Source organism: Camellia sinensis, chromosome 4 (assembly GCF_055761805.1).
Source record: "Camellia sinensis isolate YWXY chromosome 4, ASM5576180v1, whole genome shotgun sequence".
Taxonomy (NCBI): domain Eukaryota; kingdom Viridiplantae; phylum Streptophyta; class Magnoliopsida; order Ericales; family Theaceae; genus Camellia; species Camellia sinensis.
This window is the reverse complement of record NC_138964.1, coordinates 79,899,624-79,911,755: the sequence shown is the minus strand read 5'-3', so window position 1 is coordinate 79,911,755 and position 12,132 is coordinate 79,899,624.

Sequence of the window (12,132 nt, the reverse complement as noted above, 5' to 3'; positions counted from 1 at the left end):
AGTTCAATTATTTACTCAAAGGAATTTAAACTCTCCAATAGGTGTTCGAGCACACATAGGAACACCGTTTCTAACGTAACACTTCCTGGCACACTCTTTATGTCTTTTATTGAATTCACATTTAACTTCTTCTTCTAAGGTCACAAGCTATAATCCGATGACATGTGGGGTATCATTTACTAACTACAATACAGGACATAGTGTCACATATTTAATCATGAAACATAGAATTATATGATCATACTAAAAGATAGGTGGAACAATTTCTTCATCTCATATCAAACCATTTCCTACCTCGCATTCGCATAGTCCCATACTCGTTATCAATCATCAGGTCCCTCAATCGCCATAGTTCCTTACTCTTTGTTGACGAGCAATAATCTTAGCTTCTTGAAATTTCTCATAGTCTAATTTTGTGTATAACTCATATAAAAGATGAAATTAAATCTCTCTCACATCATGTTTCTACAAACAAACTGATACAACCCACCTTAATATTCTTGATGACGCTAATATTCCTTGTCTTTCACAACCTTAGCCTCAATAGCATGTGCAACACACAAACCCATTCTCAAAATTCTACACATGGAGTATTCCACATTACACAAGTCAAGTTTATAAGTCTAATAAACTTCTAAGTTCAGTCAGTAAGTTCCCAAGTGTTGTCGAATATTCAATTCCCATTCTAATTACTACATAACCATTGTGCTCGTGATCTATGTCACTTGTGTCATTTATACTCCTAGTTATATCAATAGGCATCATAACAACTTGTCAATTACAGTGTGAGGGTTAACCAACCTATTCGGTATACCGACGAGGTTAAACATGAAAGTTACCAATTAGTAAAGGTTCAAAAGTGTACAATTCTAATGTCATCTCGCATCAGGAATACCAAAATGCCAACGTAAATTCAATCATCCTGTTACCGTCACATTTCTTGCCAAGGGATATACGTAATACCCCCCTCCCCCCCCTTTTTTTTTTTTTTTTTTTATACGCATCGCATATAACAAGAGGTCAATCCTATGGCTAACCAATCTTATACACATGACACAGATATCCGTATCCAATATTATCCCACGCAAAAATACACAGATGCACTAGCCCAGAATCAATCTATACATAGGCATTTAATTATGAACAGTATAAATACGTAGGGAAATGGATTCAGTACTCTAAGTGTTTTCTAACATAAACATAGTCACTCTATCCTGATTAGTAATCCTAGGACAATCCCTCACCATCTGATCCATAGCATCACATTTATAACAAGCCCCTTAATGTTCTTACCACATTCATCACACAGTGCTGTATTTCTTGTAGAGGTTAAAGTGTTTAATGATTTCACTTTTTGTCTTTTAAATAGTCTTTTCCTCGTGACGTTCAACATATTCACTTGGTAACCTTATAGTGATGGCGACGAAGATTCTTGTCGTAATGGTAACTAATGTCGTTGCTTTAAATCTTTTCCATTTCTCGTATTATACCTTCCAATCTATCAATTCGAGCTATGGAAGAGTCCTCTAACTCAATTGCACTTGTTTCCTTCAGGAACTAGACAAGTTCGTGTCACACCATACCAAGTACAGAAATAACGCAGCTACACATCGGCATATTTGCACATAGCTACATACTTTACATACTGACAAGACATAATAAGCACATGCATAATAGATAATTACACATTTAGGAGATATCGCATGCCGATTACGTATGAGATAGGTGCTCACCTAACCGTATTCATAATCCACATATTCATCTGATTACAAAACCAAAATGCATATACACGACCAATTATACTTCATAAGTTCCTATACTTGCATTATCAGCATAGCACAGATGCTCAATTTCAATCATACAGAAGTCGAGATCACCTCCATATGTTCATCTCACTGGATCATATACAAAATAAGGTAAGACGGTAGTAGACAAAATCATATATCCTTAGTAGGCATAGCTCGTGTTCACAACATTTGCTGTCGCGAATTTCATAGCATGGCAGCAATCATTCTTTCATACGCATAATACGAATAATCTTACATCATAAATCAACTTTTATCATAAGTAATGTACATTCCCAGCTATGTTTATATCCATATCTGGATCGAGTATTAACAGTTATAATCCGATTATCGGAAATAATCATATCCAATCAGGTACCAGTGCATATAACTTTTATGCAATATCAGCATATCACAATCGCACATAACTTTCTTTCCCATAGTTTCCATTCTCATTTCATTTTCCAATATCTTCACACACACACACATGTCAATGCAATGTCTCTAAGTCTTTTTAGGACACCCTACAGCTCAAATGGACTTGTGTGTGTGGAAGTAACTCGTGCTCTGATACCAACTGTCACGACCCGTACCTGCCCCCAAAAGTCTAGGTCATGACTGGCCTGAATTCAGGCCTCAAACTTAATCCTAAAATAATATCTATAATGGTTAAATCATGTTGGGGCCTAAAGCAGAAGCAAAATTAATGATAATGTCCATTGAGCTTGTGCATATATGATATTGGAATAACCAAAATGATGAAAACACACAATTATACATATATTCATATCTCACGCATAAACATAAACTTAAATGATTGTCAACTCCAATAATACAAGGTTAAAGCCTCAACACAGAGGCGCATCTTGGGAGGCTTGACTTAGCAGGTTCACAAAAGAACTCTTGAGGTTGACCTAAGGATGGTCTCTGGTTAATCACCTACACAGATAAAATACGGAGTGAGCGAAGCTCAATGAGTAATAATAAAGTGAAGCGAATCAAGCAAATAATCTAGATTTAAAAGAAGCATAGCACAAGACTGTCCCACATTTATGTCACTCATAACATTGTTCTTAATCGCATTTATGACGGCCCTTAGTCCCCCATATAACAAAACGGTTTCGGGCTCAATCACATAACAAAACGGTCTCAGGCCCAATCACATAGAAAAACGGCCTCGGGTCCAATCATATAGCAAAACGGCCTGAGGCCCAATCATATAAAAAAAAGGCCTCGGGCCGAACATAGTACAGAACAACCTTGGGCCTAATATAATACAGAACGACCTTAGTACAGAATAGCCTTGGGCCCAACATAGTACAAAACGGCCTTGGGCCCAATATAATACAGAACGGCCTTAGGCCCAACATGATACAAAACGGCCTTGGGCCCATTCATATAGCAAAACAACCTTAGGTCCAAGTCAATGCCATTGTTTAATCATCTCCATCAAAATATAATTCACATATCGTACACTATTGCAATTAATACAATTCATATTCAGGTGAAATACATGAATCCTGGCACTACTCATTCCAAATATGCCAATCACAACCATAATATGTAACCCGCAGAATAATGATTCCAACATGCCAAGTGAAATCAAGATATAATAACTCATAGGCAGAAATACAGGAATAACCATGGCATTACACTATTATTACTCACAGTGATGCAGGTGAATGCTGGCCCCCTCCTGTGGATGCCCTACACACAGTACATAAACCGTAAGCACATCATTATGCTTAGTTTCCTTTTAATTTCCAATTATTCGATTCGTTACATTGCCTATAATTAAATACATTATAGGATCATCGAACGAGCACAATAATGCATTTAGAGGGTCGAGAAGAGCGAAAGAAGGTTTCAGAAGTTTCCGACTTGGGCCGTATGTGCAGGAGTCCCCGCCGCACGTGCGGGAAGGTGGGCCGCACGTGCCTTTTTAGCAGAGTGGTTTGATCCTCCTTCCCTGTTTTTCGTATGTACGGCTGTGCCTCCCGCACGTGCGGCCAAGGGCCCCGCATGTGCGGTTGTTACCCTATTTTTTTCTGCCCGAAACATCATCACTTTAAGGTCACAAGGGGAAAGGCACATAGCTAGAATCAAGATAAATTTGCCCTAAGAATGGAACATAGAAACATGTAAACATATAGTTTTAGCCAATTAAGATCAAGAATGCCAACTAGGGCTTGTATACACCCAATTTTCCATAATTCCTCATTTTCACCTTGAAGACACATGTATAGACATACATGTATATATATCATACAAAAGAAGGAGATTTAGCATATCATAGAGATTAAGTTTCCAATTATTCATACCCAAGAGATACATAATGTTTTCAGACATTAATTACACAATCAAACCCTAGTTCTATGGAGAATACCTTATTTCAAAGGTTATTTCAAGGGATATAGGGAATTAACTAGTTAGTCAGACTTACTTGAAGTTGGATTCTTCAAATTTTCTTAGCAAGGTCTTCAACCTCCAACAATCCCCAATTCTTGTTGATCTCCTCTTTCTCTCTTTTCTTTCTCTCCCTCGTCAAGTTTCTCTAGCTTTTTCCTCAACATCTCTTAAGAGATAAGTGCAAAAAGGGACTTATATAACATTAGCATAAGTCTTTAGTTCCTAGGTTTTCCAAACAGGCCTTAACGAATCGAGCGAAATAAGATTTCAATTGAACCTCGCAAAAGGCTCTAAAAATTCTCATTAATGTATCTATGTACCCAATTTTGATTTCTAAACCCATAAAGGTCATCAATTTCAGTTTTACAGTCGTAGCTCAATAGATAATTCTTCAATTCGACCAGATATCATTAATTAAAGTACATTAGCTCACAATTAGTTAAAGATAATTTCTGATTTGTATTTTGGGGTCGGTACAGATACAAAGCCAAAATCACATATAATCGTGCAATTAACACCCAAATTTAAATTCAGCACATAATTACAAACATAATCATGATTAATTAACATAGTACAGGGCAGGGTTATTACAAGACTGACCCACCAGCTGAGGCTGAGCATTGCAAGGAAGATGAGTTTGAGGGCACCAAAATTGAGATGCTGGTAGCACTAGCTTGTCTCCTTTCAGATCCTCAGATCACACCGGAGTGCTCAGGGGGTGATTTCTCAGTTTCCATGATTAGGGATCAAACGGTTGCAGGCCCTTCTTTTGGCATTCTTGATGCATCCATCGCACCTTCCCTCGTTTGGCAGTACGAGGAAGGCTTTTTATCGAGCAGTTACGGGTCAGGTAGTGAGCCAGAATCTGATTCCATAGAGTCTGTGGAGTCGGAATCAGATTCCAACTCCTCTGAGTCTAAGTTAGGTATTCCTGGGGTTGATAACCCAGATGCCACTATCCTGTCCAGGTTGTCTTTTTCTTTTTCTTTTGAGTCTGTTGTAACCGAAGGATTAGACGAACTGGATGTTGTTAATGAGAATGGTACAAATGTGGCTTCCGAGTACTTTTCTGTGCCTTTATTTTGTTGCATTAATCAGGACTTTCAAAACTTTGATGAAAACGACGAGGAAGAAATTCCTCCGGTTTTGAAACATTTGATTAATCAATAGCAGGAAAGGTTTGTAAAACCTTTGGTTGATGAAATCACCTCAATTAATGTTGGTACTGAGAAGGACCCGCGGCTGGTCCAGATCGGGTCCACGTTGTCTTCTGAGGAACGCGAGCGCTTAGTCTCTTTATTAAAAGATTTCAAAGATGTTTTCGTGTGGTCTTACGAAGATATGCCTGGAATCGATCCTGAGATTGTATAGCACCGGATCTCTCTCGACCCAGAGGCCTGACCTGTTAAGCAGATGCTCCGAAGGATCCGCCCGGACTGGGCTTTGAAAATCAAAGAAGAGGTCACCAAGCAGATTGATGCAGGCTTCCTGTTAGTATCTGAGTATCCGACTTAGTTGGCCAATATAGTTCCGGTGCCGAAGAAAAACGGCAGAATTCGGGTGTGTGTGGACTTCAGAGATTTGAACAAAGCCAGTCTGAAGGATGACTTTCCTTTGTCGCATATCGACGAATTAGTGGACTTCACTACTGGGCATGTGCTGCTCTCATTTACGGATGGGTTTTCAGGTTACAATCGGATTTTGATGGCACCCGAAGATAGGGAGAAAATTGCTTTCACTACCCCGTAGGGAACTTACTGTTATAGGGTGATACCATTCGGTTTGAAGAATGCTGGGGCTATATATCAACAGGCTGCAACCACGATTTTGCATGACATGATCCATAAAGAGGTCGAGGTGTACGTGGACGACATGATTGTCAAGTCCAAAGAAAGAGAGGGCCACTACATCGCCTTGAAGAAGTTTTTCCAATAGATCAGAGAGTATCGGTTGTGGCTGAATCCTCAGAAATGTACTTTTGGCTGTTGGGGTTCTTGATCACACAAAGGGGCATCGAGGTCGATCCTTCCAAAAGCAAGGCCATCTTAGAAATGCCACCACCAAGGACTGAAAGGGAGGTGCGAGGCTTTCTGGGTAAAGTTCAATTCATAAGATGGTTTATTGCAAAATTAACCTTGACTTGTGAACCACTGCTTGGTCTCCTGAAGAAAGGAAAGAAGTTCCAATGGGATGATCGATGCCAAGTTTCTTTCGAATAGATCAAGCAATATTTACAAAACCCACCGGTGTTGTCGCCGCCAAAGTCGGGGAAATCGTTGATTCTGTACCTATCAGTGACCGACACGACAATGGGTTGCATGCTTGCGCAAGAATCCGAGGATAAGGTGGAGAAGGCTATCTACTACCTGAGCAAGAAAATGCCAGATTATGATGCCCGCTATACTCCGCTGGGGAAGGCTTGTCTGGCCTTGGTATGTGCTACCAGGAAGTTAAGGCACTACCTGTTAGCTCACTCTGTAATACTGGTTTTGAGATTAGATCCCATCAAATATCTCTTTGAGAAACCAGCACTTATGGGTAGGCTAGCTCGTTGGTTGCTTCTCCTCTCCGAATTTGATCTGAAGTACATGATGCACAAGTCTGTGAAGGGGAGAGCGGTAGTAGAGTTCCTAGCTGATCATCCAGTGGAAGGAGATGAAGCAGTAAAGTATCTGTTCTCGAATGAGGCCATTTTGCAGCTTGAAGAAAAGGTCTGGACTATGTACTTTGACGGAGTGTGTAACCAGTATGGGTATGGAATAGGGGTGTTGCTGATAGCACCAGACAATTCCCACATACCCTTAGCTTTCAGACTTCGGTTCAAAGTATCGAACAATGAGGTAGAGTATAAGGCATGTATCGCTGGCTTAGAAGCCACCCTGGAACTAGGGGCAAAAAGGTTGGACATCATTGGGGGACTCGAACCTAGTTATGTCTCAAACTAAAGGAGACTGGAAGGTGAAGGAGGAAAGGATAAAAATCTTTCGCCAAACTCTAGATGTTCTAATTCCCAGGTTTGAGAAGTTAACCATCACCCGTCTGTTGAGAGAGAGCAACCGGTTTGTAGACGCTTTATCAACTCTATCTTCTATGATAGATATCCCTTTCGGAGTTCGGATGTGTCCAATCATCATTGAACATCGGTATGTGCCGGCCTAGGAGCTGATTGCCGCCATAGATGAAGTACAAGATCAAAACCCCTAGTTTCATGACATCTGGAACTTCTTGGAAAAGGAGACTTATCTACCAGAGGCAAACGCCAAAGACAAGAGGGCAATTTGAAGAATGGCTGCTCAGTTCATCACCTGTAGGGGTAAACTATCCAAGCGAGGACATCTTGGGATGCATAAACTATTTGTTGATGCTGAAGAATCCAAGGCCTGATGGAAGCCATCCATGGAGAAGAGTGTGAAGCGCACACGAGTGGGGTAATGTTGTGGCTCGAAAGATTCTCAGACAGGATTATCCCTGGTCAACCATGGAGGAGGATTGTATTGGCTTTGTTCGGCAATGCCACAAATGCTAGATCCATGCAAACCGCATGAACATTCCGTTGTCGAAGCTGTACAACATGATTTTGCCATGGCCATTTTCAGTCTGGGGGATTGATGTGATTGGGGCAGTTACTCCGAAGGGGTCGAACGGGCATGAGTATATCTTGGTGGCGATAGACTACTTTACAAAGTGGGTTGAGGCCCAATCTTACGCAGTGCTGAAGGCATCGCACGTCGCAAAGTTCATCAGGAACAATATTATCTGTCTCTATGGGATCTCGAATGAGATTATTTCGGATAATGGTTCCCACTTCAAGAAGGAGGTGATCGACTTGTTAGAGAAGTACAACGTGGCTTTCCATAAGTCATCTACATATCGGCCTCAAACCAACGGAGTTGTTGAGGCCGCCAGCAAGAACATCAAGCACATTCTGCAGAAGATGGTGGAAACCTACAGGAACTGGCCAGATAAGTTGCCATTTGCTCTTTGGGGTTACCGGATTTCAATTCGAACTTCTACTGGGGCAACTCCGTATTCCTTGGTCTGTGGAATGGAGGTTGTTCTGCCTATCGAAGTTGAGGTTCCATTATTGCGGGTAATGGCTGAGTGCCAGATAGTTGAGGCAGATTGGCAGCAGGGCAGATTCGAAGAACTCATGCTATTTGACGAGAGAAAATTGAAAGCACTATATCACGTCCAAGGTTATCAACGAAGAATTGCCAGGGCTTTCAATAAGAAGTTTAAGTCCAGGAATTTGAAAGAAGGGGATTTGGTGCTCAAAGACAACCGGGCTCCCATCCACAATCCTAGGGGCAAGTTCAAATCTAATTGGACTAGTCCTTACATCATCAAGTCTATCTGGTCGGGTGGAGTTGTCGTTCTTATGGACCTAGATGGCCTTGAGTTCTCTTAGCCAATCAACATGGACAAGTTAAAGAAATACTATCCCTAAGTGGCTCGCTAGGCCGAAAACTTGAAAGGGCGACCTAGGCAAAAATTAGAGCACAAAAAATTTGAAATAATAAAAACTAAGCTCGCAAGGTTGAAAACCCAGAAAGGGCGGCCTTGGCAAAAGTTAGAGCGCAAAAGGAGAGTGTTAATACATGAGTGAACCTGAACTGAACTACGTAAGGCTTGATTCCCATCTTTGGGATACGTAGGCAACTTCATTCTGAAGTCCAGCCATAAACACTTCCAAATCAACTTTGCCCATGTGTTCGTTCTGGCCATCTTTGTCCCCTTTGCATCCAAGAGTTCGATTGTGATCTCTAGTATAGTGCTATTCAGACTAGGGGCAACTTTTTAGTTGCTGGATCTGGGCTTGTACATCTCAGTGATAGATCTCGGGCGTGTCTAGTTGTGATCCATATCGAAAATGGTTTTGAAAAGTTTTAATAAAAGTTGATTTTGTTCAAATTAATCTTTTTGTAACTTAGACCATTTTTAGACCAAACGAAAAATTTTCAGTACCGACAACCTTTAATTTCATTGATTTCAATACAGAGTTCTCCTACTCTTGATATAAATTGAAGTTGCTTTTTATTACATTCGAAAGAAAACTTGAAAGTACAAATTAAAGCAATAAACTTGGGGGCATAGTCTAGTCAGGTGTTCTTGTGCCCCCTCCCAAAGCTTGTGGAAGCCTCTGATGCCAAAGTAGGCCCGATTTGTGCCTCGCCTTCAAGCCAAGCTATGCATTCTCCAGAAAGGGCACAACTGAAAGTGGGAGCGGGGGCTAGGAGTTCTCTTATTCTCCATGTTGTGGCATACCGAGCTAGTTGTGAGCCTTGGATCAGAAATGAAGCTGGGTACTGAATCCCCTATTCCGGGCAAGTCTGGTCATGGCCAAACTGACGCTTGAATCGGAATGGGAAGTAAAAGACACAGTGCGTCAGGCTAATCAACTAAATCCCGGGTTGGCGAGACATGCTGTAGCTCATCGCCGACAGATTAAACCAGGGGCAGCGCCAAGCAATGTCGACAGCAAATAGGCTACACATCCATTCACACCACCATCCCTCATCTGCGGCATCAACTAGTCGTTGTTAGAAGAAATAACCGCGTGCTGAATATGCTGGGCATGAGTCCACTACTTTCAACTTATCCATAAGCCACATCTGGGGAGGGATGAAAAATAAGAGAGATTAAAGAATAGAGAGGTGTACGTGGAGAGAAAAGTGAGAAAGGGTTTTGAGAGAAAAACAGACCTTGAGAGTCGAGTGATGTAAGAAATACACATGTGAGAAGGGCGGGAAACATTACCTGTAAGAGTAGTGGACTCCTTACGAATCTGGTTGTCTCCCAGCGACGGGAAGTATCCAAACCCATCAGAGTCTCAGCTAGTGTCATGCCAATGCAACTCTTGCCCTCTTTCAAGCCTTGGGCAACCTCAATCAAATGGACGCTAGACCCTCCGGAGCTTGGGGCAAGCAAGAAATTAGACAACATGCACAAGCAGAGGGCGTGTCGCCAAAAACTCTGCCAAAGATGGTCGCCGCGGTCACCAGCGTCAGAAAACCAATAAATCAAGCTCGGAATATCTAGCTCCCCGTCGTGAATCAAAGACCGAGCGTCATGCAAAGTAAGCCCACCCATCTGTCCTAAAGCTTAGATGTGGCCAAAACGGAAGTGGGGCAAGATCTCTTCATTGCACCGAGATTCCATCAAAGGCTGGAAATCTTCAAAAGTGGAACATATCTCTTGTCCGCCAAAGCTAAAAACATGAGTTACCAGATTCCAACACCTAGCCGCAGCATGGAGGAACAGAAAACGCAGCGGGGTACGGCTCAGCGTGAATAGTGCATTTATTTCGAAACTCCAGAAATTCAACTTTTCCGAGCCATCCAAAGTTGTAAGCCAATCAGAGAGGTTTTAGGCAAGCAATGCTTCCATTTGAGGCAAAAATGGAGTTAAAATGAGGAAACCACGAAGCTGGAACCTTTATAGAAGATAAGGCACTGAGTGGAGGACAGGTGGTAGCAATCTGGAGGTTCTCAAAATTTCTGGCCGACCGGTCAGTTAAAGTAGCTGACTGGCCACCTTTATTGGCCGACCGGCCACTTTACTGGCCAACAGTGAGAATAAGTGGCCGGCAGAAATAAAAAGTGGCTGACAGCCTCTTTCTGCCCCTAGCAAAGGATTTTGGGTCTTCCTGTGTGATGAGGATGCTGAAAACCTATGCTCTGTTTTACCCTGGATGTGTCTGGCTCTTTTGTTCAGTAGTTTAGTTGAGTTATTTCAATTCAATTTCTCTACTGAGTTGTTGCAATTTGTTTATTGAATTGTATTTGTTTCTTTCATTGAGTTGTTGTTTTACTTATCGAGTCGTTGCACTTTGTTTATTGAGTTGTGATTACATTGTTTGGCCTGTAAAGGCCTTGTGTTGTTTATCGAGTTGTTTCATTTTTTCAGTTGTTGTGTCAGTTCACTACCTGACTTTGTAATGCACAAATGTTTGCTTTTCATCAAATCCCGTTTTTGTACAAAATGGTGTGATGCGATGCTTAGAATAGAAAAGTACAACACTTTTTAATATCAAAAAGCTGTTTTCATTCCATCGTGGTTTCTCTTTACAAAAAGTACAAGTTTTAAAGAAAGTAAAACTGCCTAAGGCTGTGTAAGGTGCTAACACTACTAGCAAAAAGAGAAACAAATCAAAAACAAAGGAAAAAAAGAAAAGAAAAGAAAATGAAGGCATCTAAATCGGTGCCACCCAGCTCAGGATTCAGAGGCCCTTTTCATCCTCTTCCTCGGCTGAGCATACTTTGCACCATCGCCATCGGCGCCACCATCTGGATCTGAGCCAGAACCAAAACCAGAGTCACCTCCGCTCCCATCCTCAGAGCCCTCCTCAGCATCGCTGCCACCCTCAGAACCTGAGCCGGTGCCGTCGCCCCCACCCGCAGATGACTCTGACTGGGGACTCCCTAGCTCCTCGCCCTTGCTGGACTCATCGTCATCATCGCGTGCGGCAGGCTCCCGACGTCTCCTTTAGCTGGGTGCCAGAATCTCTCTCCCTACTACTGGAGGAGGCTCAGATGGTCCTATCTGAAGGGGTGTGACCTGAAAAAGGTAGTTTGAATACATCAGGTACAATATTTGTATCAGATGCAAGTATGTTATGCAAAGTGAGTACGTGCAAAAATCCGATACAGTATGTGAATGCAATGTGTCAGATGTGATCTATACATGCAGTGCATCAGTGCAATGAGGTGTCAGTTTCTGTGTATCAGCAGAAGTATGATAAATGCAAGAAAATTGAAAAATTATCGGAATCACATGGGAGCTCAGCATCATCTCTCTCCTAGAGACCATGCTCTCTAATGAGGCCATCTCCTGGAGTAACCCCTCGACATACTCTACAGAAGGCTGCAAATGCAAGTTGAGATCATGAGTGCATGAATGAATAAGGATCTAAGTGAAATTGAAATGCATAAAAGCTGTA